We start from the raw sequence: 23,010 nt of genomic DNA on the forward strand, positions 1-23,010 counted from the left end.
TGGTTGTAAAATGATAATTTTGGGAAACGTTTTAAACGGTCTAATCATTGTTCCAACTAGGTAGAGGTTATGTATGTCCAAATTCAAGAATCTTAAGTCTTCTTGGGTCTGTGGAATTTATACCCTGTAACAGGAGTGATTAAAGCAAAGGCTTGGGCCCCAAACTCCCTCTATTTTTACAACTTTTGAATAATTCAAGAAACGGTCTTAAATAACCAAAGGAGGTGCCCAAACGAAACGTCAACCGTCAACAAGTACATATTAACTCATAGTATTTAATTTCTTCAAGTCAAGTATCCAAGGGTTTTTCAAGAAACTTATTATGCACATAAAGAGTCGAAGTGCAATATGAATATCTGAACAAGAAACACGTAGGCTATGTAGGCTACTTTTCACAAATGTCTTTCAACTTTTGCCACAATCTGTACGCATGAATTTGTAAACTAATAAAAGGTGATAATTGAAAAATACAAGTCCAAATTCAAGATATAGTAATCAAATATTTTCAGAAATGGTGTTTTGTTTTCACCGAAGTTGGTACTTAGGATGTTTATGCACTAATAATAGACGCCACACTGAAGCTGATAAGGGTCAAAGCATTGATCAGGTGGGCAGCTTCACTTACCTTCGTAGTATTATTAGTAAAGTCGGTGGGAGCAGTGAAAATGTTAAAAGTAGAATAGCCAAGGCTAAGGGTGCTTTTTCACAGTTAAAAAAAGTTTGGAAGAATAGGAGGAGAAGTCTGCAAACCAAGATTAGAATATGGGAAGGTACAGTGATGGCAGTAGTCAAATACGACTCTGAAGCACGGGCACTTCGAAAAGCGGATGAAGATTTGCTAGATATATTCGAGAGAAATTGCCAACGAATTGTTTTGGGTACCTGTCTGACCGACCGTATTTCAAACAGTAGGCTGTACAAAAAATGTGGTTCAGTCCCATTTTCTAGGGTATAATGAAAGAAAGGCTGAGATGGCTAGGGCACGTTCTGCAGAAGGAGGTTGACAGATTGCTGAAGATTGTCCTTTTCGGCCAACCGTCTAGGGCTAAACGGAAAGCGGGTAGTCCTCGTCTGAGATGGGAAGATGTCATATAGAATGATTAAAAAGAAAATGGGACCTTCCTGTGAGGGTGTAAAGGGGGCGGCTTTGAATAGATAAGGATGAAGGAGAAGCATTCGTAGCTATGTTGGCCTCAGACAGCTTGGTGCTGCGGTGAGCTATTAGCAGTAGTAGTAGTAATTTAAAAAAAAATCCGGAAAAGAAGTTTTTAAGAGAAAAGTGAAGAGTCATATTAAACTTAAGACCACCAGACCTTAATTCATGAAATAATTCAATCTGAAAAGGATCCGAAATTACCCTCAAAGAATAAATGAAACCCAAAACAAACAGAAATTACAATAAATGATCATAACGAATACAGAGATGACAGATAATAACAAAGATGAAGAAATAAATCTAGAAACAAGGAAAAATTAATTGATTATTCAAGTAAAACTTACATAGAACAAAACTTAAAAAAAAATAGATTCGTCATTTACTGTTTATTGAAAGTTGCATATAATTTGAAATGTTCATTAGTTGGTGTCTTTTTTTCAAAAGAAAATAAAAAAAAGTAAATCACTACAATAACAAAGATAGCTGGAAAGAAATAATGAAAATAAACTGAATATTCAGCATATATAACGATTTTAATTACTGGAAATCTCGGCAATCAAATATTTTGTTTCAGAGCAACTAATCTTATTTAAAAAAATTATAAATATATCAGAAATTGTTGATAATGTATTTTGTTTTCGGCATAGCGCAAATGACGCAATAGATTTTGATATTTTATTCGTTTTGGGTTTCATTTATTCTTTTATAGTAATTTCTGGTTGTTTGAGTTTGAATTATAATAAGAATGTCTGTTCGATCTGAATTGCCAAAGTTTTATTATTGGTTAATTATATAAGGAATGTTTTTTTCAGTTTTTCACGGCGTTGGCTTAAGAGTTAAAATGTGCGATTTCAACTTCTAATTCTAATTAATGTTTAACTGATCCCCCCTCAAAAATCCCTGAGTTTCAAATAAATGCCATTCATTGTTCCTGAGATAACGCATGTACACCTTTTTGAAAACAGGGATGTACATAATTTCTTTTGATAGAGTTCAATATTCCCTTCCACATTCTCTGAAGGCTACAACTGTTCCTGAGATATTGCACAAACCATTTTAACAAGCTGGATGAACATATTATCTTCTGATTTAATTCAACATCCTCAGAAATTTCCACCTAAATACCATTAGCCAATTCTTAAATATTCCATATATGCCTTTTTGACAGCCAGGATACTCATACCTGTATTTTGACTAAGTTCTAAATCCTCCTTAACATTCTCTAGAAGTTACAACTTAATATTCTTAACTATTCCTGATATATTGCGAGCATACCATTCTGAAAAACAGGAAGAATACGGTGTCTTATGATTTAGTTCAGTATCCCAATCAACATTTCCACAAATTTTGGCAACCCTGGTAATCTTAGCTGTTACTAGCATACAGCAGCTGCGCCCATTGACAACTGTGATGCAACTAGTGTATTTGCGCTCAACATCCCCTTCAACATTTTCTGAATGTTTATACTCGATATTATTCCCTGATTGTTCCTGAAATATTGAAGATATGCCAATTGGACAACCTGGATGCATATAGTGTCTTTTGTTTTTGCATAAAATTCTCCTTGGCATACCATGAAACTTTCAACTTAATACCCGTAGCAGTTCCTGCGATGAATATAGATGTGGCCAGATACACATTGTAAGCAACTTCGATGCACCTACTGTCTTTTCACTTTAAGCAACATCCGCTCAACATTTCCTGAAATTTTCAGCTTATATTAGCCATTCGTTACACGTTGCAGATAAGCTAGCTTTGTCTGACATATTCAGGAAACCACCCCCTCCTTTCCCAATGATTAATCCTGTATGAAAACAATGAGCAGACGGCATAATTAAAAAGCTTTTCCACCGAGACTGGGGGGCATGGCATACCCAGAGACACAGTTATTAGACCTTTTCACTATTTTAGACTTCATTTCAGAATTTTTATCAGTGCTCTCTGTCCTCCAAGCTCTTTGTATCATCCCTTGAAAGTTTCAACTTAATACACACAGCCGTTTTTTAGACGTTTCTAGGCGTTTACCCCCCCCCCCCCAGAAAATACCCCCCGTGGAAAATAAGCTTTTCCAAAATTGGGAATTTTATTTTAGTTTTGTCTTTTTGTTTTCCTTAGGGGGAAGGAATTTTGATACTTGCGTATTGTACGCCACTCACTTAAGTTTACGACCGGTTTCTTTGTTAGTTTCTTTCAGCTTAGCGCGAGACAAGACAAAGACAAGAGACAGAATAGATGGGAAATGTATAATTTGGGCTATATATTTGCACATAAGGGGGGGGGAGGGCTCAGTTTAAAGTCGGAAAACAATTCTTTCTTCATAATATGCACAATAATTTTATCTAGTACATTTTGCATGCAGACCCGCTATACTTTATCCACCCCCCCCGAAATATGTAAAAATATAGCCCAAATTTGATTCTAAAGAAACGAAGAGTGAGTGACGCGTAGCACACAAGTACCAAAATTTTTCATGGAAAGAGAGCCACATTTTCCTATCAAACAGTTCGTGGTAACCAACTGTAGTAAGGAGCGACCCGGCTCAATAGTAACCGAAACTCTAAAAAATGGAATTTTGATACCAATAGTTACATCAAAAGAATTGCATTTTTACCTTATTCTAAATATATAAGTTTCATCAAGTTTATTTTTACCCATCAAATGTTACTAGCCTGAGAAAATTTGCCTTATTTTAGAAAATAGAGTGAAACATCCCCTAAAAGTCAAAGAATCTTAACGAAAATCACACCATGGGATTCGGCGTATCAGAGAACCCTACTGTAGAAGTTTCAAGCTCCTATCTACAAAAATTAGCGACATTAAAACTTAAAACGAAAAGAAATTATTCCATTTATGAAATGGTTGTTGTCCCCTCCTCAACGCCTTGGTCTTTACGCTAAAGTTTTTTATTTTTTTCAAAAGTAGAGTTGTGAGAAAGAGTCAAACTTTAGCGTAAAGAGCAATGCATTGAGGAGGGAACAACTGTTTTAAGTTTAATGTCGCTCCTTACTTGCAGTTAAAAAATTTTTTTTCATTTAATATTATTTAAACATGATCAGAAATTAAATTTAAAAAAACAAGTTTTTCAACTGAAAGTAAGAAGCAACATCAAAATATAAAACGAACAGAAATTACTAAGTATATGAAAGGGGTCGCCTCCTCCTCAAGACCTTGCTCTTTACGCTAATGTTTTGTTTTATAGAATTTTTAACCACAGCTTATTGTTCTAATTAAACGGCCATTGTGTTTCAGGAATCGTGCTTAAAGAACTAGGACAAAAAGTTAAAACGTTAGCGTAAAGAGCAAGGTCTTGTGGAATGGGCAACTCCCTAATTATTACGTATATGAAAGGAGCTGCCTCTCCAGTAAACCTTTAGAAGATTTACTAGAGACAGTTAAAAATTAGTCTTCGCCTGAGGAAAATCATGAATTACTGTTAATATTTAAAGAAAAAAAGAGAATATAAAAGGTTGATAAAAAGAAAAAAGTGGCAGAAGCTTAGAAAAGAACGGAAGGAGTTGGATCAAGCTTTTAATCTAGGTAATACAAAAGATTTCAGGTCAAAAATGAAATTAAATGATAATAAAAGAAAGGCCCTATCAGATATCCCAGCGGCCGATACTTGGTCAAGTTTGGTTGGTCAAGTCTTGGTCAGAGAGTATAAAAGGCGAATGTACAGAATTAAGTGGGGGAAATTGGAGCAATTTTGTGTTGTTCCCTATGAGGAAAGTGTTATGATTGGTAAGAGAAGTTTCGTCAGGAATATGGAAGGAGGGTCTGGACCAGGAACAGATGGTATATTAGCAATTTTGATAAAGAGGTCACTTAGTGTGATATTGCCTGTGTTAGTTTACATATTTAATAGAATTATTAGTAATGAAGTATGGCCTTCTACATGGAGGACATCGATAATGGTACCTATATTTAAAGGGGGGAGTCCCACTGATCATGAGAGTTAGGCCGATAGACTGATAGCACTAACTCCTATATTTAGCAAAGTCTTAGAGAAAATTTTAGATAGCCGGTTAGATGATTGGCTAGAGGGTTTTGGAGTTATGAAAGAAGAACAGGGAGGTTTTAGAAAAGGTTACAGTACAACGGATAGTGTTTATTTTAAGTGGATTAATTGAAAAGTATGAATCACGAAAAAATAAGCTATATGTTGCACTTTTGGACTTAAAATTACCTTCTGATAATGCTAATAAAGTTCCAATTTAAAAAAAAAGCCTAGATGATGTGGGGCTACCTTCTTGTTTCGTTTGTTTGGTTGTAAATATGTATTTTGAAACTAGTGCAATAGTAAGAGTACGTGGGTCGAGCCTTTTGAAGCCTTTTAAAGTTAAGAAAGGAGTAAAGCAGGGAAGCGCCCTGTCAGGTTAACTTTTTGGTCTTTTTATTAATGACATTGTTTAATTTTTAGCCAAAAAATGGGCTCCAACAGTGAGGTTAGGTAATAAAAACTTATCAGTGCTGTTGTTTGCGGATGACACTGCTCTAGTGGTGAATTCGGCACATAATTTACAGAAGTCAAAAGTCATTAAATTTAACAAGAGAAATGAAAAATGAGAAAGTAAATTTTGGCTTAAGGGGGAGGAGATACAAGTTTTGGATAAAATTAAGTATCTTGGATATATTTTCCAAAGTAACGGAAGATGGAAGTCACATATAAAGGAAACATTCAACAAAGGAAAAGCAGCGATGTTTACAATTTTCCAGAATAATGTAATGGGAATAAAAAACTTGTAGTTGCATAAAAGGGTCTTTTTATCGAGAATAATGCCCAGTCTACATTGCGGAGCAGAGATTTGGGGGCATTAGAAAGTGGCTCAGCTCGAGAGTATTCATTTAGGGTACTTTAAGAAATTGTTTGGGCTGCATAGAACAACTCATTTCCAGTTTTTAATGGTGATCTAGGTATATGACCACCAATGGATATAAATGCAAATTGGGAGAATGAGATTAAGATAGTACTGGAGAATCAAATGATCCAAAAATGGAGTGAGAAGATAAAAAAATCAGAAACATTAAAGTTTTATAAGGAAGTTAAGGTGTGTTATGGGCAGGAGTTCTACCTTAAGCTGAATTTACCATCTAGGTATTTGACGTTGTGGATGCAGCTTAGGCCTAACTGCCTGCCAATTAGTGCAAAATTTAAAAGATATTCTAAAGAGAGATGTTCCAATGAAGACATATATACTTGCCCGCTTTGCAGAGTTAAAGAGGATTATTCAGTGCAATATTTAAGCCGGTGCCAGGGGCTCTCTACGATAAGGGAAGGGACATTTAGAAATAATGAGTGGATATTTCCTGGTGTCTTAAATAGTACGTCGCCTAAGTTTATTTTTAAAATAGTAATGTATCTGGAAATTTTGTTAAATAAAAAATAAATAAATAAATAGATAGAAAAATCCCAGTATAAAGTAAATGTAATGTTTTATTTATGTATTTTTCCAAGTGTTAAGTGTTATTTTCAATGACCGCGTTTTCAAGTATTAATCAATTAATACTTTATTATTATAAATAACAATAAATAAAATAAGGTTTATGTTATTTGTTTCATTTTATTGGTACGATATTGGTACTTCCTTTGTGATCTTCTAGCCACACAAAATGCAGTCCAAAAAAATGAACCAAAAACATAATTAAAATTATGGGAACTTGGCAAATGATAAATGAGGTACTACAGGGCAATAAAATAATAAATTAAATAGGTTAAACTTGTAGTATGAAACAGGAGACTTTAAGGAAGGATTTTTCCAAGAATCTTGAAAATTTTGAAATATTGTTATTAGTGAAATCTCAATTACCCCAACCCCATTTAGTGTTTCAAATACTAGTATTAGGTTAATGTAGTGTTTCATGATGTTTTATGATAAGTGTTTTATGATGATCCCTGATCAAAGTTTATGTTATTTGTGCCTTTCGTTTATGTTATTGTACTGTGTTCATGGCTGTATATTTGGCTTTAAAATACAATTATCTATCTATCTATCTATTAGAGGGGGGGTTAAAGGATACCGTGCCTGCATGCAAAATGTGTTAGGTACAATTATTCTACATATTATTAAGTAAGAATCGTTTTCTGACTTCAAACTGATCCTCTCCCCATTGTCTGCAAATATATAACTCAAATTATAAATGTCTCATCTATTCTGTCACTTGTCTTTGTCTTGTCTCGCGTTAAGCTGAAAGAAACTAACGAAGAAACCGGCTTGTTCTCGAGTTTTACACTGCGTAAACTTGAGTGAGTGGCGTATAATACACAAGTACAAAAATTCATTCCCCCAATGGAAAAATAAAATCAAAATGAAATTCACAAATGTGGAAAGCCTTGTTTTGCACGGGGGGGGGATACCGAAGATATTTTCCGGGGGGTATTTTCCGCGGGGGGTTATTTTCCTCGGGGAGCATTTTCCGAGGGGATTTTATAGGGGGGGTATTCTCCGGGGAGGGGTTAAAATCCGGGGAGTTAAAGACCGGCCACCCCTTAGAAATTGCTGATACACCCTTTAGACAACCATCCTGCATGTAATGTGTTTTGATTTGACTCGACATCCCCCTCAATTTTTCCTGAAAGTTTCATTTTATGCCTTAAGCCTTTGTGAAGACCCAGAATCAAACACCACCCCCTTTCCAATAAAAGATCTTATAAATAAACAATGGGCAACTTGCATAATTTACGGCCCTTGCCCTAAGGACTGTGGGGATATATCATCCACAAAAGGCATAGTTATTTGATATCCCCTTTCAATAGCTGAAAGAGGTTACCTTTTCCCACCCATTTTTCTCTTTGACAAGGATACCAGAGCAGTCAAAGTTGCCTCCTCCCCGCCGCACTGGTAATTAGTAACCTGTCCCTTCTGGGTCCTTTTTGCCAGCCCAACAGCCACCATTCTTGGATGTAGACGGCTCCACCCCTACATATCTCGCCCCTATGGTTACCGAAAACGAACACCCCCAAACGTCAACCCCTCAGGATGGAGCCCATTAACAATCAAGACCTGATCCTCCCAGGCTTTCCCTTGTGTACCTTTCAGCTATTAAATAAAAACAACAACATGTTTTTTTCAACTGGAAAAAAGGAGCAACATTAAAACTTGAAACAAACAAAAATTTTTTTGTATATGAGGGGGTTCGCGCCCTCGTCAATACCTTGCTCTTTACGCTAAAGTTCGAATTATGTTCCAATTCTTTAAGAATGATCCCTGAATCACAAAGAATTTAATTAGAATAAATGGCTCTTTTGAAAGTACTAAAAAAACTTTAACGTAAATGGTGAGGCGTTGACGAGGGAGCGAATCGCCTCATATACCTATTAATTTATGTTCGTTTTAAGTTTTAATGTTGCTCCTTACTTTCAGTTGAAAAAACTTGTTTTCTCTATTTCATTTCTGATCGTTTTTTAAATAACGCTGTAAAATACGGCACCCCCTTCATGGAAAATTTTCTTCCCTCATGGAATATTCCTCCATGAAAAGATCCTACCACGTAACGTTCTCCCCCTGAGCTCTCCTCACCAGAAAAATCCCCCCTGAAGACGTATGTATACTTCCCAATAATCAATACTATATATAAACAATGGGCCAAGTTCACAACTTGCAGCCCTTTCCCCTGAGGCTGCGGGGGATTAAGTCAACCTCAAAGATATATTTATTAGATTCTTCGACTATGCTGAACAAAATGGCTATCTCAAAGTTTTGATCGAGTGACTTTGGGAAAAAATGAGCGTGGGAAGGGTCCTAATTACCCTCCAATTTTTTTGTCACTTAAAAAGGGCACTAGAGCTTTTAATTTCCGTTCGAATGAGCCCTCTCACGATATTCTAGGACCACTGAGTCGACACGATCACCCCTGCAAAGAAAAAAAACGAAACAAAAACTAAATAAACACGTATCCGTGATCTTTCTTGTGGCAAAAAAAAAAAAAATTCTACATTTTTGCACACAGGAGCTTGAAACCTCTACAGAGGGGTTCTCTGATATGCTGAATCTGATGGTATGATTTTCATTAGATCCTATGAATTTTAGGGGGGTGTTTTCCCTTTTTTTGCAAATAAGGCAAATATTCTCAGACTCGTAACTTTTGATGGGTAATACTAAACTTAATGAAACTTATATATTTGAAGTCAGCATTAAAATCTAATTCTTTTGATGTATCTATTGGTATCAAAATTCCTTTGTTTAGAATGTCGGTTACTATTGAGCCGGGTTGCTCCTTACTTACAGTTCGTTACCATTAACTGTTTGATTCGCAAAATTTTTTGGCCAGTATTGCATCCTCTAGTCCTAAGTTTACCCCAAAGTGTTTGGGATCTAGGTATCAATTTTTCAGAATTAATCTTAGATGCGATATCAGCCATTATGGATTTTCGATCAGCGTGGCCAAAGCTGAAAACATATCTATATGTGTTAAGTGGTGAAAGGTAGGATGTTGAGCAAGAACATACCAATGTCCATCATTTAAGAAATATATATACTTGACGAGAGTTGACGTTGTTCGTCTATTTTACAAAAAACATCTAAGACCATCTAACACAACATTTTTAATAAAAAAAAAAATGGAATGAAGGGATCAATAGGATGAACCAAAGATATTATTTTCGATCCTTTAATCAATTGAGAATCCATGTATGGTTGATTTCAGCAAAATATGACCTGTTCATATCAAACAGTTCGTAGTAACGAACTGTGGTAAGGAGCGACCCGGCTCAATAGTAACTGAAACTCTATAAAGCGGAATTTTGATACTAATAGATGCCTCAAAAGAATTGAATTTTTATGCTGAATTAAAATATAAAAGTTTCATCAAGTTTAGTCTTACCCATCCAAAGTTGATGGGTAATTTTGCCTTATTTTCTTTTAATATTGCCCTATTTTATTTTATTTTGTTTGAGAAAATTTGTTTTATTCTTGAGAAATTGATACGCCCTAAAAGTGATAGAATCTTAATGAAAATCATACCATCAGATACAGCACATCAGAGAAACCTACTGTAGAGGTTTCAAGCTTCTATCTGCAAAAATGTGGAATTTTGTGTTTTTTGCCAGAAGAAAGATAACGGATGCGTGTTTATTCGTTTTTTTTCCAGGGGTGATAGTATCGACCCATTGGTCCTAGAATGTCTCGAGAGGGTCATTCTAACAGAAATTAAAAGTTATAGTGCCCTTTTTAAGTGACCAAAAAATCAGAGGGCAACTAGGCCCCCTCCGACGCTCATTTTTCCCCCAAAGTCACCGGATCAAAATTTTGAAACAGCCATTTTGTTCAGCATAGTCCAAAAATCTAATAACTATGTCTTTGAGGACGACTTAATCCCCAACAGTCCCCTAGGGAAAGGCTGCAAGTTGTGAACTTTGCCTGTTGTTTACATACAGTATTGGTTATCGGGAAGTATACAGACATTCTCAGGAGGGGATTTTCTTGGTGGTGGGGGGGAGGGTCGGGAGAGGGGGTTACGTGGGAGGATCTTTTCATGGAGTAATTTATCACAGGAGAAGAGAATTTCCATGAAGGGGGAGCTGGATCTTTCATCATTATTAAAAAAATAACAATGAGAAATTATATAAGAAAACAAATTTTTTCAACTGAAATTAAGGAGCAGCATTAAAACTTAAAACGAAAAGAAATTATTACGTATATGAGAGGTTCGTTCTCTCCTCAATATCTCGCTCTTTACGCTAAAGTATTTATAGTAATTTGAAAAGAGCTAATTATTCTAATTAAACGGCCTTTATGATTCAAGGGTCATTCTTAAGGAACTGAAACAAATTTCGAACTTTAGTGTAAAGAGGAAGGTATTGACGAGGGGGCGAACCCCCTAATATACGTAATAAAAATATACGAATATATAAGTTCGTTGTGTAAGTTAATTCGTAAGTTATGTATATTTATTACTAATAAAAACATTCGTAAATAAAATTAAAAATTCTAGCGGCTTTTCTAGGTAACCGAAAAATCGGAGGGCCACTAGGCCCACTCCCCGCCCATTTTTTCTCAAAATTGCCCGATCAAAACTTTGAGAAAGCCATTTAGCAAAAAAAAAAGTAATATTAATATGCAAATTTCTTTTAATTATTCATGTACGGTAAGGCAAAATCAAAACCTGGATTACTTCAAAAACGTTCAGATATTAAATCAAAAAACAATTCATTTTTTTTTACTGAAAGTAAGGAGCGACATTAAAACTTAAAACGAACAGAAATTATTCCTCTCTTCAACGCCCCGCTCTTTACGCTAAAGTTTGACTCTTTCTCATAAATCTATTTTATAAAACAATAAAAAACTTTAGCGTAGAGAGCGGGGTTGAGGAAAGGATAGCCCCTTTCATACACAGAATAATTTCTGTTCGTTTTAAGTTTTAATGTCGCTCCTTACTTTTAGTTAAAAAAAAAAACTTGTTTTTTTATTTAATTATCAAACAGTTCGTGGTAACGAACTGTAGTAAGGAGCGACCCGGCTCAATAGTAACCAAAACTCTAAAAAATGGAATTTTGATACCAATAGCTACATAAAAAAAAATCACATTTTAATGCTGATTTCAAATATATAACTTTCATCAAGATTAGTCTGACCTATCAAAAGTTACGAGCCTGAGAAATTTGCCTCATTTTAGAAAATAGGGGAAACACCCCCTATAAGTCATACAATCTTAACGAAAATCACACCATCAGATTCAGCGTATCAGAGAACCTTATTGTAGAAGTTTCAAGCTCCAAGAAGACAAAGCTCCAGAAGACAAATCACGGATGCGTGTTTATTTGTTTTTTTGTTGTTTTTTTTCCCAGGGGTGATCGTATCGACCCAGTCGTCCATGAATGTCGCGGGAGGGCTCATTCTAACGGAAATTAAAAGTTCTAGTGCCCTTTTTAAGTGAACAAAGAAATTGGGGGGGCACCTAGGCCCCCTCCCACGCTCATTTTTTCCCAATTGTCACCGGATCAAAATTATGAGATAGCCATTTTATTCACCATAGTCAAAAAACCTAATAACTATGTCTTTGGGGACGACTTACTACCCCGAAGTCTCCCTGGGAGGGGTTGCAAGTTACAAACTTTGACCTGTGTTTACACAGGTCAAAGTGACTCTTTCTCTTAGCTCTACTTTTTAAAAAAAGAAAAAACTTTAGCTTAAAGAGCGGGGCGTTGAGGAAGAAAAGCCCCTTTCATATACGGAGTAATTTCTGTTCGTTTTAAGTTTTAATGTCGCTCCTTACTTTCATTTGAAAAAACTTGTTTTTTTTTTATTTAATACCTGGACGTTTTTTAATTCATGCATGTTTTGATCTTGGCTCTCCGCACATAAATAATTAAAACGAAATTTGCATATTAATTTTCTTTTTGGCTAGATGGCTTTCTGATAGTTTTAATCGGAAGATTTTGAGAAAAAAGGAGAGAGGGAGGAAGCCTAGCTGCCCTCTAATTTTTTGATTACTTAAAAAGGCAACTAGAACTTTTAATTGTTTTACGAACATTGTCATTTCTATTAGAATCTATGTATCAAGTATGAAATAAGAGAACATTTTTTTTTCAAATGAACGTAAAGGTCAACAGTATAGCTTAAAAGAAGCAAAGATTGTCCTATATATGAGTGAGGATGCAATCCTCGCCACGCTGATAAGGGAAAGTCGTTGGCGGGGCCAAAAGTGAAGCGGCGGTGCACTGCCGGTGTGATCATTGTTGACCTCAAATATCTATGTTTTGATCATTCTTTCTCAAAACCCAGGCTTATTTTATACCAGATATAAGCCTATTCACGAACTAGAAGCTTCGGCGAGTCGATGGCTGTTATCCGCAATTATCCTTAAAACCTAATATTATGCATTTTCTTCTTTTATCATTATTTAATGAACACCATACTTATACAGGAGAGCCTTTGCGACCTTGTTCCCAAGAAATCTCAAAATGTTTACACTTCTCTAAGTCTAACCACGAATTTCGACCATTTTACATTTTTCAAATGTTACCCCCACCTACCCATGCAAGTCTTACTTCCATGCTTGGCTGCAGCCTTTGCCTTCCAAGTTTGAAATGCCTGTTGACGGATTTTTTTTTTTTTTTTTTTTTTTTTTTTTTTTTTTTTTTTTTTTTTTTTTTTTTTTTAGACAGACCAACTTTCAGAAAACAGATTCACTATGTTATTACATGTCTTTTAAATACATTTGGAAGCCTTAGAGTATGGATTTCTTTTCAAACAGTTCGTGGTAACGAACTGTAGTAAGGAGCGACCCGGCTCAATAGTAACCAAAACTCTAAAAAATGGAATTTTGATACCAACAGCTACATCAAAAGAATTGCATTTTAATGCTGATTTTAAATATATAAGTTTCATCAAGTTTAGTCTTAACCATCAAAAGTTACGAGCCTAAGAAAATTTGCGTTTTTTTAGAAAATAGGGGAAACACCCCCTAAAAGTCTTAGAATCTGAACGAAAATCACACCATCAGATTCAGCGTATCAGAGAACCCTACTGTAGAAGTTTCAAGCTCCTATCTACATTTGTATTTTTTGCCAGAAGGCAGATCACGGATGCGTGTTTATTTGTTTGTTTGTTTTTGTTTTTTTTTTTTCCAGGGTTGATCGTATCGACCCAGTTGTCCTAGAATGTTGCGAGAGGGCTCATTCTAATGGAATCGATATTGTATGGAGCATGACAACTAGTATTATTCTTTCGGCTACTTTTTTTTATCTTTTTAATTTTATAATCATTAACGGCTTGCCCTTTTTGAGTGACCAAAAATTGGAGGGCACCTAGGCCCCCTCCCACGCTAATTATTTTCCCAAAGTCAATGGATCAAAATTCTGAGATAGCCATTTTATTCAGCGTAGTCGAAAAACCTTATAACTATGTCTTTGGTGACGTCTGTGGATCAGGTGACGTCATGTTTCTGTGTTGACTGACGTCATGAAATTAGTTGTCGTCATTTTTGCTTTGACGGTGACGTCATTCAAGATATTTAAGACATATGTTCACGTAGAAATCTATTAATGTTTAAGTTTACAATGACTGATGAACTTACCATGGCAAAAGCCGATGAAGATGCTCAAAGAGTCTATGCCAAAAAACTTGCTGCTGATAGATTCTGAAAATTCTGAGATAGCCATTTTATTCAGCGTAGTCGAAAAACCTTATAACTATGTCTTTGGTGACGACTTACTCCCCCACAGTCTCCGTGGGAGGGGCAACAAGTTACAAACTTTGACCAGTGCTTACATATAGTAATGGTTATTGGGAAGTGTACAGGCGTTTTCAGGAGGATTTTTTGGTTGGGGGAGGGGTTGAGAAAAGGGGGATATGCTGGGGGAACTTTCCATCCAGAATTTGTCATGGGGGAAGAAAATTTCCATGAAGGGAGCGCAGGATTTACTAGCATTATTTAAAAAAAAACAATGAACAATAAATATGAAAGTTTTTTAAGCAGGAAGTAAGGAGCAGCATATAAACTTAAAAGAAACAGAAATTATTACCAATATAAGGGGCTCACCTCCTCCAAATACCTCGCTCGCTCTTTACGCTAAAGTATTTTTAGTTTTTCAACTATTTATTCTATGGCTTTTGTGATTCAGGGGTCATTCTTAATGAATTGGGACAAAATTTAAGCTTTAGTGTAAAGAGCGAGGTACTGACAAGGGGGCGAACCCCCTCATATATGCAATAAAAATATGAGAATACAAAAGTTCTTCACTTAAGCTAATTTATAAGTTACGTAAATCTTTTACTAATAAAAAGATTCGTAAAAAATTAAAAGTTCTAGTTGCTTTTTAATTAACCAAAAAATCGGAGGAAAACTAGGCTTCCTCCCCCGCTCTTTTTTTTCTCAAAATCATTCGATCAAAATTATGAGAAAGCCATTTAACCAAAAAAATATATAAAAATAATGCCAATTTCGTTTTAATTATTCCTCTGCGGAGAGCCAAAATCAAAACATACATTGATTCAAAACGTCCAGAAATTAAATAAAAAAAACAAGTTTTTTTAACTGAAAGTAAGGAGCGACATTAAAACTTAAAACGAACATAAGGGGGGTGCCTCCTCATCAACGCCCCGCTCTTTACGCTAAATATTGACTCTTTCTCTTAACTCTTCTTTTTAAAACAATAAAAAACTTTAGCGTAAAGAGCGAGGCGTTGATGAGGAAGCAGCCCCTTTCATTTACGAAGTAATTTCTGTTCGTTTTAAGTTTTAATGTCGCTCCTTACTTTCAGCTAAAAAATCTTGTTTTTTTTTTATTTAATTTTAATATGAGGCTATCTTTATAACACTGAGCTAGAAATATCAATTCTTATGTTCATATGTGGATCAAAGGATCAGAATGGACCAAGTAGATCTTAAGTGGATCTAAGAAGCTACTCATACCACAGAAGAATGATGCTCATCTTCATCCAAATTTGATAAAACTATGCCAAGGAGCACGGGGTCATACTGATAACAATACCATCCAATTGCAGTCATTGCATTCACCCATTGGATGTTTCAGTCTTTGATCCACCCAAGTGCAAGTCCAACCAAACCATGGATATGTGGATGGTCAACAATCATGAAAGAACTGTCACCATTTATATCACAGCTGGTTTGGTAGGAAAACCTTTCCACTTAGCTTTCATATCATAATTTTTCCAGAAGGGATTTGAAAGGTATATCCCCATTTAATCCATATTGTTTTGATAATGAATAGTTGTGCTCTTAAATACAGACCAACAAAATGATTTTTTATCCCATGAAGCTGGTGGCAAGTTGCATAGCTCATCAGAGGTTCTAACTCCAACCCATCCCTACCTGCACTGCCATCCTCTCGCCCAATGCTTTCTGTAAGCCCTGTGACTTTACAGCCATTGTGAAGTAGGATAGTCACACCTAAGCATGTATAACCGCATCTCAGCGCCACCAAGGAAACCAAATACTTGAAGCAAGAAAGGGGATCAGAACAAAATTGCTCACGGACACATTAGTGAAGGTCAAGATTGAAGCTGCCTTTGCTACAAGGGAGACAAAGAAGAGGTAGAAAAAAAATGAAGCAACAAAAGCATGCAAAACAAGAAAGCAGGTTGTGAAGAGATTTAGTGAGAAGACAGCACTGAGGGTGATTATGATACTGAAAAGTTTCAGACTGTGATTGTTTATGACAACTAAGACAGTTTTCTTGGGCAGGATATTGAAAAGAAACTTGAACTTAGTTTTCATTTGGGTTGCAGGTGGCAACTTTGTAAGTCATCTATGAGGGCCATTAGGGAAAAGGTAAGACCTACTGCAAAGGTCTCTTTGATGACTATGAGTGGTGGGAGGGGTAATGTGTGAAAGTGGCTGGAATAGCCAGACCGCATCTACAACATGAAAGAGGATTCAGGGTAAAAAAAAACAGTAATTGGACAGTGTGTGATCTTGGACAAATGTTTAGACAAAAATATATCTTCCCTTAACAAGGACAGTAGGTTCTTAACCTTGGACCTGATACAGATAGTTGGGATTGGCTGAATACAATCTTATAGCCAAGCCTATTTAGAAATGATTACTCTTTTCAACAACACATGTCAGTGATTGAATCTTTCCATGATTGAGATACTTCAATTTTAAGATCCTTTGTCCAAGATTGAGCAGTACCCTATTTTCCAAAATTAGACTCAAGGTAACAATTTGCAATTACAAATAGGCCTCTACTATTAAGTGTCTGTGCATTTAGAATAGATACCATTTTATACAGGTGAAAAATTCAAACTAATGAAATACTTATTATGAAAATTAAGACAAAGTAGAAAAAAATTTATTTTCAAGGTGGTATAATAGATATAATGGTGTGTTAAGAAATTTAGAGGGAGTAGTCAATCCGGACTAATACTACTACTACTACTACTACTACTAATAACTCACTGAAGCACGAAGCCGCCTGAGGCCAACACAGCTACGCACGCTCCTGCTCCGACCTAATCTATTTAAAGCCTCCCTCTTTACACTCTCCCAGGAAGTTCCCATTTCCTTTAAATCTTTATTTATGACATCCTCCTAACCCAGACAAGGACGATCTGCTTTCCGTGTAGCCCCAGACGGTTGGCCAAAAAGGACAATCTTCGGTGATCTGTCATCCTTCATCCGTAGAACGTGGCCTAGCCATCTCAACCTTTCTTTCATTATAGCCCCAGAAAGCGGGATTGAACCACACTTTTCGTACAACCTACTGTTTGAAATACGGTCAGTCAGCCGGGTACCCAGAACAATCCGTAGGCAATTTCTCTAGAAAACATGTAGTAAATTTTCATCTGCATTTCGGAGTGCCCATGCTTCAGAGCCATATTTGACCACTGTCATCACTGTAGCTTCCAATATTCTAATCTTGGTTTGTAGACATAGTTATATCTTTCTATTCTTCCAAACTTTTTTTAACTGTGAAAAAACACCCTGAGCTTTAGCTATTCTACTTTTTAACATCTTCACTGCTCCCACCATCTTTACTAATAATACTACCAAGGTAACTGAAGCTCCCAACCTGATCAATCTTTTCGTTACCTAATGTCACCTGTTCATCTTCACTTATTCCTAGCCTTTGTGACTTAGTCTTCTTCACTTTAATTTTCAAACCTATTTTAGCACACTGAACTCGTAAAACCTCTAAAAATTCATTCATTTTGCTCACACTTTCATCTAATATGCTTAAATCATCAGCATAATCTAAGTCCAGGAGCGTTCTTCCTCCCCATTTGATTCCATGGTCTCCAATTGCCTTTCCTGTGCTCCTTAAAACGAAGTCCATCAATATGATCCATATAAAGGGGGATAGAACACAACCCTGCTAACTCCTGATTTAATACAAAACCAGTTGCTAACCTCATTTCCTACCTTAACCGCAGCAGTATTATTCTCGTACATAGCGCAAATCACTTTAATGTATTTTTCTGGTATACCATATAACGATAAGACCTTTGTTAACGCTGTTCTATCAACAGAATCGAAAGCTTGCTCATAATCGATCAAACTAAGGACCAAAGGTGTTTGACAACGAAGGGACTTCTCAATTATTAACCTAAAAGTGAAAACATGGTCGACACATCCTCTACCTTTTCTAAAACCGCATTGTTCTTCCCTTAAAACTTTGTCTACAGCATGTCTCAGTCTAAAAAGTATCATATTACTCAGTAATTTGCTACCTACAGAGACCAGACTAATGCCTCGACAATTATAACACTCACTCTTGTCACCTTTCTTATACAGTGGTTTAATTAAGGTTTTCCTAAAATCATTGGGTACTTCCCCTTTTTCAAAAATCATGTTCATAATCTTCAGTAGCTTATTCCTAACCTCAGAGCCACCATATTTAAGAAACTCGTTAATCATGCTATCAGCACCTGGGGCCTTATTATTTTTTAATCCTTTTAGTACTGTCGCTAATTCTTCCTCACTAGACAAATCTTCCTTCACATCCAAGGTATCACAAACTTTTTCATTTTCATCTATATCTTTTCCTGCAACTGTATCTCGGTTTAGCACATTCTCAAAATGTTCCACTCATCTTTCTTTAACTTTTTCCTTATCACTAATTGTGGCCCCATTTCTATCTTTAACTGGGACTAGTCCGGATTGGCTACTCCCTTTCAATTTATTAACATGCCAGTATAATATTTTACTATTATGCCGTCTAGCCGCATCTTCCAGATCCTCAGCAATTTTATTCATCGCCTCCACTTCACATCTCCTTAGTTCATATTTTAACGCTTTCTCCACTTTCTTTACATTCCTTTTGTTTTCATACGACCTATCACTCAGATAATTCTTATACAAACGCCTTCTACTCTCTATTAAACCTAAAGCTTTTTCACTAGTATTCCTAGTTGCAGTCTTAGCACTCTTCCCTAGGACATCATCAGCAACTTCACAAATTGTTTTTCTGAAATTATTTCATCCGTCTTCCACATTGTCAAATTTTAAACCCTCAAGTTTAGTACTCAACTGTTCCTAGATTTTTTTTCTCAAATTTTCATCCTGAAGTCTACCGGACTAGTCCAAGTTAAAGATAGGAACGGGGCTAAAATTAGTTATAAGGAAAGAAATATTTTGAGAATGTGCTAAACCACGATAAGGATGCAGGAAAAGACATAGAGGAAAATGAAAAACTTTGTGATACCTTGGATATGAAGGAAGATTTGTTTTATGAGGAAGAATTAGCGACAGTACTAAAAGGCTTAAAAAATTTTCACTCTTAGGTTAATAATTGAAAAGTGTCTGAGTTATCAAACACCTTCATTCCACAATTTTATATGTTATTGGCAAGCGTTCGATTCTGTTGATAGAAGAGCTTTAGCGAAGGTCTTATCCTAGTATGATATACCAGACAAATAAATTAAAGTGATTAGTGCTGCGTATGTGAATAACACTGCTGCGGTTAAGGTAGGAAATGAGGTTAGCAGCTGGTTCCGTATTAAATCAGTAGCAGGGTTGTGTTCTATCCCCCTTTACATGGATTATTTTGATGGACTTTGTCTTAAGAAGCACAGGAAAGGCAATGGGAGAACATGGAATCAAATGGGGAGGAATAACTTTCCTGGCCTTAGATTATGCTGATGATTTAAGTATCCTTGATGAAAGTGTGAGCAAAATGAATGAACTTTTAGAGGTTTTACGAGTTAAAGGTGCTAGAAATAGGTCTCGAAATTCATTCTAAGAAGACTAAGTCGCTGAGGCTTGGAATGGTGACGTTGGGTAATGAAAAGGTTAATCAGGTGGACAGATCACTTATCTTGGTAGTATTATTAGTAAAGACAGTGGGAGAAGTGACAATGATAAAAGTAGAATAGCCAAGCCGCAGAGTGTTTATCCACAGTTAACAAAATTTGAACGAACATGAAGATAAGTCTGCAAATCAAGATTAGAATATTGGAAGCTTCAGTGATAACAGTGGTCAAATATGGTTCTGAAGCATGGGCGCTCCGAAAAGTGGATAAAGATTTGTTAGATGTTTTCTGGAGAAATTGCCTACGAATTGTGCTGGGTGCCCGACTGACTGACCGTATTTCAAACAATAGGCTGCATGAAAAGTGTGGTTCAATCCCAATTTCTAGGACTATAATGAGAGAAAGGGTGAGATGGCTAGGGCACGTTCTGCGAATGAAGGATAACAGATGGCCGAAGATTGCCCTTTTCAGCCAATCCTTTAGGGCTAAACGGAAAGCAGGTCATACGTGGTTGGGGTGGGAGGATGTCACAAAGAAAGATTCAAGGGAATTGGGAACTTTCTGGAAGGGTTTAAAGAGAAAGGCTTAGAATAGATTGGGATGGAGGAGGGGCAAGCGTATCTGTGTTGACTTCGGGCGGCTTGGTGCTGCGGTGAGTTTTTAGCAGTAGTGGTAGTAGTATAAAAGATGCAACTTTTGACATGGTGATTACTGAGACCTGTATTTGTAGTTTCCTTCCGATTCATTTCTTTCTATGTGTGACACAGGTCCCTGTCCTGTAATTAGACACCTCGTAGTCATAGTTATTACACCTCCAGTGGTTTTATGACATATAAGCAAACAAATTAATTCTCCTCACTGTTAAATTCAGATTTTAACATTTCGGAACTTCTGAATTTCCAAAACCTCCCGTTTAAAGTAATGCTGCTATGTCACGGAATCACCAGTATTTATAAACACCTGCCTATGGCCAAGACTCTAGTAATATTGATTCTTTGCTATACTAAGGTGTCTTGAAATAGAGAGGTTCTTAAATCTCAAGTTCTTATCTGTAATTTAATCTAGTGTCTGTTCGAAAGACAATTGGCTATTCAATGGATGCGCTACAATAATTAGTCCTGAATAAAAACTCATAATAAAAGGTAATGTTATCAACGACAATCTTGCAAAAGAGAAATGAATAGGAGCTGCCATATCTCTAGGTTCACGGGAAATGTTTATTTAAACGGACTATTCAGGTAGTTAAGAAACAAACTTACCTCTGTAGTCATAAATGCATCCTAAATCCAAATTTAACATTCATTTTTGTCGGAAATGAACTTTACGCCCCCCCTAATGTACCAATATACCCTGAATTAGTATATATAGGGGGTGGGGGTAAAGTTCGTTTCCTACGCAAATAAATGTTAAATTTGGGTTCAGGTTGCAATTCTGACTATAGAGATAAGTTTGTTTCTTAGCTACTTGAATATTCCGTCATTAAAAACATTACCCAAAACAAGAACCGAGAGGTCATAAGGCACTTGTGAGGAGGAACCTACAATTAGACTCGATACTAGAGTTATCGATTCCATCGTCCTAGCACGTCAAGAAGCACCGAACTCCTAAAGCACTAGAAATCCCTCCAACTCCCCGAAAGAGGTAGGATCCGGTCCGCTTATGTCAATCACGTATTGTAACTTGTGCTTATTCTCAAACTTGCCAAAGCGCTAGAAAATCCCCTCAGCTCCCCCAAAGAGAGCGGATTCGGTCCGGCTATTCAATCACGCATCTAGAACTTGTGCTTATTCTTCCCATGAAATTTCATTGTGATCTCTCCACTCTAAGCGTTTTCCAAGATTTCCAGTTTCCAAGATTTCCGTTTCCCCTCTCCACCCCCTATGTCCCCGGATCCAATCCGAATTGAAAATGGAGAATCTGAGACATGTGATCTTTCTATATATGAAGTTGAATTAAGATCTGATCACCCATTCGAAAGATAAACATACCTCAGTTTTCACGATTTACCCTCCCTCCAGCCCCCACCCAAGGTGGTCGAATCGGGAAAGCAACTATTGTCAAGTCATTTCGTGCAGGTCCCTGACACGCATACCAATTTTCATCGTACTAGCACGTTCAGAAGCACCGAACTCGCCAAAATAGTGGAAATCCCCCCTACCACCCCCCAAAGAGAGCGGATCTGGTCCAGTTATGTCAATAACGTATCTAGGACTTGTGCTTATTCTTTCCACCAAGTTTCATCCCGATCTCTCCACTCTAAGCGTTTTCCAAGATTTCTGAATTCCCCCTCCAACTCCCCCCAATGTAACCGGATCCAGTCGGGATTTAAAGTAAGAGCTCTGAGACACGAGGTACTTCTAAACATAAAATTTCATTAAGATCCGATCACTCGTTCGTAAGTTGAAATACCTCATTTTTTCTAAATTCTCCGAATAACCCGCCCCCCTCCAACTCGCCAATAAGAGAGTGGATCCGGTCCGGTTATGTCAATCACGTATCTAGGACTTGTGTTTATTCGTCCTACCAAGTTTCATCCCGATCTCTCCATTCAAAGCGTTTTCCAAGATTTCTGGTTTCCCCCTCCAACTCCCCCCAATGTCACCGGATCCGATCGGGATTTAAAATAAAAGCTCTGAGTTACGAGGCCCTTCTTTATATCAAATTTCATTAAGATCCGATCTCCTGTTCGTAAGTTAAAAATACCTCATTTTTTCTAATTTTTCCGAAATAACCGAATTACCCCCCCCCCCCCCACCAACTCCCACAAAGAGAGCGGATCTGTTCCAATTATGTCAATCACGTATCTAGGACTTATGCTTATTCATCCCACCAAGTTTCATCCCAATATCTCCACTCTAGACGTTTTCCAAGATTTCCGGTTTCCCTCCAACTCCCCCCAATGTCATCAGACCTGGTCGGGATTTAAAATAAGAGCTCTGAGACAATAGATCCTTCTAAATATCAAACTTCATTAAGATCCAAATATTAGTTCGTAAGTTAAAGCATCTCATTTTTTTGTTTTTCCGAATAAACCGTCCCTCCATTCCCCCCGTCCAGATGGTCGAATCGGGGAAGCGACTATTTTTAACTCAATCTGGCCCGATCCCTGATACGCCCGCTAGTTTTCGTCGTCTTAGCTTATCTGGAAGTGGCCAAACTAGCAAAACCGGGACCAACAGACAGACAGACAGACAGACCGACGGAC

The 23,010-nt window shown here is 36.7% G+C and overlaps 1 protein-coding gene across 4 annotated transcripts in view; it reads right to left on the reverse strand.

The window, feature by feature from the left end:
• LOC136032096 (uncharacterized) overlaps positions 1 to 23,010 on the reverse strand; it is a 438,713-nt gene that overhangs the window by 319,269 nt on the left and 96,434 nt on the right. The gene's annotated exons all lie outside the window — the stretch shown is intronic.

Source organism: Artemia franciscana, chromosome 10 (assembly GCF_032884065.1).
Source record: "Artemia franciscana chromosome 10, ASM3288406v1, whole genome shotgun sequence".
NCBI lineage: Eukaryota > Metazoa > Arthropoda > Branchiopoda > Anostraca > Artemiidae > Artemia > Artemia franciscana.